Source organism: Rhinopithecus roxellana, chromosome 8, assembly GCF_007565055.1.
Source record: "Rhinopithecus roxellana isolate Shanxi Qingling chromosome 8, ASM756505v1, whole genome shotgun sequence".
NCBI lineage: Eukaryota > Metazoa > Chordata > Mammalia > Primates > Cercopithecidae > Rhinopithecus > Rhinopithecus roxellana.
In genome coordinates, this window is record NC_044556.1 from 21,991,990 (window position 1) to 21,999,759 (window position 7,770).

Consider the following 7,770-nt stretch of genomic DNA (forward strand, 5'->3'; position numbering starts at 1 on the left):
CTGGGCCACTCTCCATAGCTCTAACAAAGAAAGTGCCTCCTTCACCATTTCTCATAGAGAAGGGACTAAGCTTGAAGAAAGGCCGCCTTTTGAGAAAACAGAAAAAGCAGTCGAAACCGTTGCCTTTTGACTCTGGCAAGATTTGTTTGTTGTTTGTTTAGGAAGGGAACAGTGCACTGGTTATAGCTATGGCAATATTTTTTATTGCTGTGGGCTTCACCTGTCTATTTGCTATCTCACAGATGGCCCGTGATGAATCATGTGATGCACAGTGCTAAGTTAATCTCTTTACCGATATTAATGCTATTTACTTGTATTGTGCTTTAAAATTACAGTTTAAATGTGAATATTTTTGCATTCATTGACTCAGGTAGGTTCAACTTTAAGAATCTTTGAAGTAGGTCTTATCTCTACCTACTGTGAAGAAATAACCTCAGAGAGGTCTTGCTCAAAGTCTATAGCAGGTGAATGATAGAGCTGCAATTCAAATCCAGATCGTGTGTTTCCAAGTGGTGTTTTTGTATTCCACTCGGGCTGTGTTGCACCCAACTTCATAACAGTGAAGAACAAAGATGCAGCTACACTTTCAACATTGACATCTCAAGGGAATGTAGCCAGTTTCATGTTGTTGGATGGAATATCTCACTGGTTCAGAGAAGCCTATCTCTTGGTAGTGGAGACACATCAACCTCTCTCTCCTCGGTCTGTCTTCTTGACTTTGTCTAGTGAGGTAGCCATTCTGCAGAATTTCATCTGCTTTAGGCATGCAGACCCTATACTGCATGCGCTCATGCACACATGGGTACACACACACACACACACACACACGGGACCAGGACTATTCCAGATTTGGCAGGGGGAAACATTTCCATTAGGAACTTTAATGGGGAGCTCAACCCGGTGACTGCCTGAGAGCCCAGAAGTGTCACTTCTGACTATCTAAAGACCAGTACCTACTTACTGCCATGGTTAGCTGCTGGGCTGGTTTTGGGGTTCTTCTGCATTATGGGCTCATGGGCACTTTAATGTGACTTAAATCACAGGAAATCTTGCACAGAAGAGCAGATAAGAAATGCTCCCGCAACCTTGCTCCCTTCCCCCAACACACACATACACACACACACACACACACACACACACACACACACACACGCACCCTTCTGGAGCCCTGCACACCTACAGCAGGCACTGGCTCTGTGACTAAGATGCCCCTCCCAGGGAGTCACCTTTGGCAGGTGCCCAGACTGTGACATGGGCCACTGAACTGCTCATCATTCGTCTTTCAAAGCCAAGGACTTTTTACCCCTCAGCAAAGTATTTCTCAATCAAAATGCTTATTGAACTTAAAACTGAATGGCCATCTAAAGGGTGGGTCTAGCACTCCCACAGTTGAAGAAATGAAACTTCTGGCTTTGCTGATGCTCAGTCTTGGCTCAAGGTTCTAAGGCTGGGTGAAATTCCGCCCTGTACTTGCAAACACATTTGCAGAACTGCTCAGTCAGCCTTCCGGGAAAACCATGCCCACATCCTACGGATTCCTCTAGCTTTGGTGTTGTCAACACGGAGATTGCTGAGAGTTTAAATCGCAGGCCTCCATTGTTCCCTGAACACAAAGGGCAAGGTAGAGAGTAATCAGATAACAAGTGATGAAATTATGGTTTTTGGTGGAAATGCCTTCCATTTCTACAGCACTTCATCTTTCTGGAGAGCTTGCATAATATGATTTGACCCATACAACATATCTCAGAGGTGAAACTGAGCCAGACTTTCTTTTTTATCTCCATTGTGCAGATGAAGAATCAGAAATACATAAATACAGTCAGTGATGACTCACATCTATGACAGTGGTCCCATAAGATCATAATGGAGCTGAAAAATTCCTGTTGTCTAGTGATGTCATGGCTGCGGTAACATCGCAGTGCAGTGCATTCCTCACATGTTTGTGGTGATGCTGGTGTAAACAAACCTATTGCACTGCCAGTCATAGAGAAGCCTAGCACATACAATTATGTAGAGTACATCATAATTGATAATGATAATAAACGACTATTATATTTGTTTATGTGTTTATTATACTGTAATTTTATGTTATTTTAGAGTGTACCCCGACTAAAAAAAAAAGTTAACTGTAAAACAGCCTCAGGCAGGTGCTTCAGGAGGTATTCTAGAAGAAGGCACTGTTATCCTAGGAGAGGACAGCTCCACGTATGTTGCCCCTGAAGACCTTCCAGTGGGACAAGATGTGGAGGTGAAACACAGTGATACTGATGATCCTGACTCTGCCTAGGCTGAGGCTAATCGTGTGTGCTTTTGTCTTAGTTTTTAACAACAACAAAAAAAAACTTTAAAAGTAAAAAAATTTAAAAACAGATAAAAGCTTACCAAATATGAATATAAAGAAAATATTTTTGCACAGCTATACGTTTTTGTATGTTAAGCTATGTGTTATTATGAAAGAATCAAAAAGTTAAAAAAACAAAACATTTATAAAGTTAAAAAGTTAATGTATTATTGAAGAAAGAAAAATAAAGTTTTAAAATAAATTTAGTGTAGCCTGAATGTACAGTCTTTATAAAGTCCTCAGTAGCGTACCGTAATGTCCTAGGCCTTCACATTCATTCACCACTCACTCACTGACTCACCCAGAGCAACTTACAGTCCTTCAAGTTCCATTCATGGGAAGTGCTCTATACAGGTGTACCATTTTAAATCTTTATATTGTAGTTTTACTGTATCTTTTCTATGTTCAGACATGTTTAGATACACAAATACTTAACATTCTGTTACAGTTGCCTACAGTATTCAGTACAGTAACATGCTGTAAAGGTTTGCAGCCTGGGAACAATAGGCTATACCTTATAGTGGAGGTATGCAGCAGGTTATACCATCTAGGTTTGTATAAGTGCACTGTATGATGTTTGCACAATGATAAAATCACCTAATAATGCATTTTTCCGAATGTATCTCCATCATTAAGCTATATATAAGCTATATATAAAAATATATAGAGTGAAGAAGTATGTGTGTGGTGTGTGTGTGTGTGCATGTGTGTGCGTGCATGTGTGTGCGTGCATGCAAAAGGGAGGAAACATTTAATCACTTAAAATTATCTCAGATAATATCTGATGACAGGGACTTTTGTATCATTTAAATTTTTTGTGTGTCCCATCTCAAGGTTATCTGGAGTCACACTGACTCCAGGGCTCAAGCCAAACAGAGTGGGAATTCCCACAGCAGGAGCCAGCTTGTTACTGAAGTTCACCTGCCCTTGACAAGTAAGAGTAGGGAGAATATGTCCCCAGTTTCACAGGCTTTGTGGCTCTCCTGTCTAGAGCCTCTGACTATTTCAGTGGATTGTGGATAACTGCCAATAGCACAGACAAAATGCACAGAACTGATAAGCAGGATTTGAGAGGGATCCATAACCTAAAAGAACCAAACTAAGCTGCTCTGTAATTGCATGCAGTGGTCTAGAATTGTTTTCTTTCCTCCTTGTATGTTAGTGCCCTTGGTGGCTTGGGTTCCCCTTCTTTTAGAAAACAGTGGCTGGCCCAGGGTCACCCAAAGGCTGTTACTGGAGTGCTCACTCTTAACTCCTTCCCAAGCCATTCTATCTCTGTAATACCACTCCCTGGTCTAATAATCAACACCCCACCACCCCAAAGTCGTCCAGAGCCCTCCTTGGCATGGGACACGAATGGCTGGTGCTTCATGCCAGGAACCACCCTGGTGACTAACTGAAGAGCCCAGCACCACTTTATGTTATACAAGTTCTTGTAAAGTTTGCATTTTGGCCGGGCGCGGTGGCTCAAGCCTGTAATCCCAGCACTTTGGGAGGCCGAGACGGGCGGATCATGAGGTCAGGAGATCGAGACCATCCTGACTAATACGGTGAAACCCCGTCTCTACTAAAAAATACAAAAAACTAGCCAGGCGACGAGGCGGGCGCCTGTAGTCCCAGCTATTCGGGAGGCTGAGACAGGAGAATGGCGTGAACCCGGGAGGCGGAGCTTGCAGTGAGCTGAGAGCCGGCCACTGCACTCCAGCCTGGGCAGCAGAGCAAGACTCCGTCTCAAAAAAAAAAAAAAAAAAAAAAAAAAAAAAAAAAAAAAAAAAAAAGTTTGCATTTCATTTCTCCTATTCTCTGGGATCTCTTAAAGGTTGGGGAAAAGCTGATGAAGCAAGTCAGTATATGTGCTAATTTTCTAATTCCAATTAAAATGGTTATAAAACACATTTTTAAAAATTACTTTTGAACAAAAACCTTAACAGAAACTGAAGGGGCCTTGGTTAGTTCCTAAGAGGCAATATTCCATTTGGAAAGAAGTGTGTCTGTGCCCATTGTCCGTGCTCCATAAGGAACACTCCAGGGAATGCCCAGGTGCAGCCTCTGGGAAGGGTTAGAGTGATTTTTGGCACCAACAGCACTCAGAGTCTCATGGCTTTGATGACTATCCCTGGCATTCCTATGGCTGCTGTGCCAAGTGCTATGTAATGGTTATCCCCAAATGTGGGGGTGCCTGGCCTTACACAATTTACACTCTAGGCTTTTAGAGTTGCCTGGAATGGAAGAGGCAGAGAGGCTGAGCTGGACTGGCCTCTTTGGAGTCAGGGACGGGTGGGGAGGACCTGCAGGCATGTCCCCTGACTAGCTGCAGTTCCAGCTCAGCTCCCACAGAGGAAAGTCTCTGCTGGTTGGGGTCTGTTCTAGGTCTAGGTCTGATGGGCAGGTTAGTGTGTTTAACCTCTGGAATCCATGTTGAGATGCAAAGAGGAAGACGTTCTTCACTCCTGTTCTCTGTTATAGTGAGGAGTGGTCTTCCAAAAGGGGCACACAATCATGGGGACTGGTGGCTGAAGCCTGGCCAAAGAAGTGGAGCCAGGTCTACCTGATGATCTCTTTCCTCCACACCCCTGTCCTCCCACAGAGGAGTGGAGCAGACAGCAGCTGCCCCCATTTTCTCTTTTCTCTGGTGTCCACTTTGCGTTCACATCTCGCTCCGCTGAGACAGCTGCTGGGAAGTCTCACTGCACCAATTCCCAGGCCAACTTTCAACGGAGAGAAGCCATGACTGGGAGGTGAGTTTGCCTGGGCAACAAGGAGTAAGATCATTTTGCAATATGTGTTTGATTAACTGTTGTAGAAATAGTGGACCCTTCAGCGAGCATCACGACTCCTCTGCGCTTCTTTTTCTCTCCTCTTCCTTCAGTTGGGAAAAGGCAATCCTGCATGGGTTGCAGAGGGCAAGGCAGGCATCCTCCAGAGTCAACACTTCCTCCTCTAGGTCATTCGTTCATCACCCTTCCAAACTCTTGGGTGTACAGTCTCCAGGCATTGCTTCTCTCACCACACAGCTTCCTTGCTGGTGTGAGTACAGCCTGCAGAACGCATATGCTGACCTCTGTGTTGGCAGCCTCTTGCCCATTATTTCTAAGTGCCATGGGTCAGGTTGTCTGGGAAACAGATTTTGAGAAGGAAATTTATGTGCAAATGTGATCTTGGGAACAACACCCATGAGGGAGTGAGAGAAGGAGGCTCGGACACAGGGTTGAGTAGTGCACAATTGTACTAGAGGCCTCAGCTGATCTCACAGGGAGCTCTGAAGCCAAGTTGGCCCTTCGGAGATATCTTGAATGGAGGGAAAGGAGGAGCCCTTGGTACCGCTGCATTGTCCACTTGTGCCTGAGGCATGTAACCTTTGGGAGGCAGCTCCCATTGGCTAAGGGCAACTCCCAGGGAGGGACCCATCAGCAGGCAGCACTCCTGAAGTTAGGAGGACGAGTGTCTTGGTTCATAAGGGAGATGTGGGCAGTCTCTCCAGCATTTGCTCCTGTCAGAGACCAGAGAAAGAGGAGTATAAAGCTGTGGCCTCTGGTCTGCACTGCTCTAGGTCAATGCCTTGGCCTGATCCATCAGGATACAGGGTCGGGGGGACAAAGAAGAGTTTCCAGGGAGCCCTGCCAGTGCTTGCTGGAAAAGAACAAGTGTTACCTGGAAGCTGCAGGGCAGACCCAGTATGAAGAAGAACTGGCCGCTATCTTGTAGATGGAGTCCAGATGACCAGCTTAGCCCTAAGAGGAGAGTCCCAGTGCAGACAAAGAGTTGGTCTGGAAAACACCCCTAATCGGGAGCCGGTTCTAAGATGGTCTAAATCTATGACACTTTCACTAGATTCCCAAAGGTGATTTTAACCTTACTCTGCTTTGCACTTCCTAGTGTATGTCATTTTTAAAGCATAGCAGACTCATAGGCACTGGATGAGGAGAATAGCTGAGAAACGTTCTTGGGAACTGAGAAATACTGACCAAAGCTAGGGGTGATGTCTGCCTATCAGCGTTCACCAAGTCACTTTATGAGGTCCAATGTGGTTCTCTGCTCTCTGTTCACCCCACTGGGCATCATTGCCACCTATCTTTATTTTTCTGTTGCATTTGGGAGGAGGGACAGAGGGTGGCAACGGAGGAGAGTCTGTTTGAGAACCGAATAGGAGAAAAGTCTGGCTGTCTGCACTGTGAACCTTTCTCAGGCCATCATGGGGGTGGTTGGCCAGATGCCAGGGAATGGTGGAAGGTTCTGGGCCTGCATTCCCTAGCCAAGAGCATTCAGTGTATAACTGTTATCACCCTGTTACCCCTCTCCCAACACTATTATGCAAAATTAGGTATAACCCCAGCCAGTCATTATCCCCAAACTAACCTCACAAGCATACACACAGACTGATGCAACCACAGCCTACGGCACAGTTAGCTGGCCCCTGACAACAAGGTTTAAAGTGTGACCAAGGGTGAAATATTGCCTCACTGGTCTGAAAAGGCTTTTGCTACCAACAAAGAACCATTATGATAACAGGAAGGCGCCGAAAGCCAAGCATAGTATAGACAGGAAAGATCTCTCTTTCTCTACCCTTCACGAAAAAGAGAGAAGTTTTTTACTCCTCCAGTGTCTGGCTAATTTCCTAACCAATACTGGCCAAGGGTAACTGCAGTTCCACAATGAGCTGGGCATTCAGCAGAGGCAGGAGCAGTTCTTGGCTGGAAGCCTGTCTGCCAGACAGCGCCAGAGGTGGCACCTGGGTGTGTTACCAAGTGGCCTCTACAGGTGCTAGGGGAAGGAGTGTGTGGAGCAGAGAGTGCCACGGGGGCCTCACAAGCAATTTTTGTTTTTTAAGTTTCCTGCTTTTTCTTCATTTTCATGCCAACTGCATCAATCAAACATTTAAATAACCAAATGACAAACATTGCTGGAAAGCCCACTAGGTGTCAAGCACCACACTAAATGATTCAGGGGAGAGAAGGAACACACCTGCCCTTGCATTATTTGGAAGGAGAAGATAAGTACACATAAGAAAGAGAAAATGAGTGGCTCAAGCCTGTAATCGCAGCACTTTGGGTGGCCGAGACGGGCGGATCATGAGGTCAGGAGATCGAGACCATCCTGGCTAACACAGTGAAACCCCGTCTCTACTAAAAAAAATACAAAAAACTAGCTGGGCGAGGTGGCAGGCGCCTGTAGTTCCAGCTACTCAGGAGGCTGAGGCAGGAGAATGGCATGAACCCGGGAGGTGGAGCTTGCAGTGAGCTGAGATCCGGCCACTGCACTCCAGCCTGGGCGACAGAGCGAGACTCCGTCTCAAAAAAAAAAAAAAAAAAAAGAAAGAGAAAATGATAGCCTGACGAGCTGCTGTGAGCATACCAGAAAGCCACACAGGAGGTGCTGCTGAGGTCCAGGGCTGAAACAGACCAGTGGCTCATTTTTCCTTTTAGGTCCCA

The 7,770-nt window shown here is 45.6% G+C and overlaps 1 pseudogene; it reads right to left on the minus strand.

Annotated features, from left to right (window-relative positions):
• Positions 1-329: 329 nt before the first annotated feature.
• On the minus strand, positions 330-1,253 carry LOC104679547 (annotated as a pseudogene).
• Between the last annotated feature and the right edge of the window lie 6,517 nt (positions 1,254-7,770).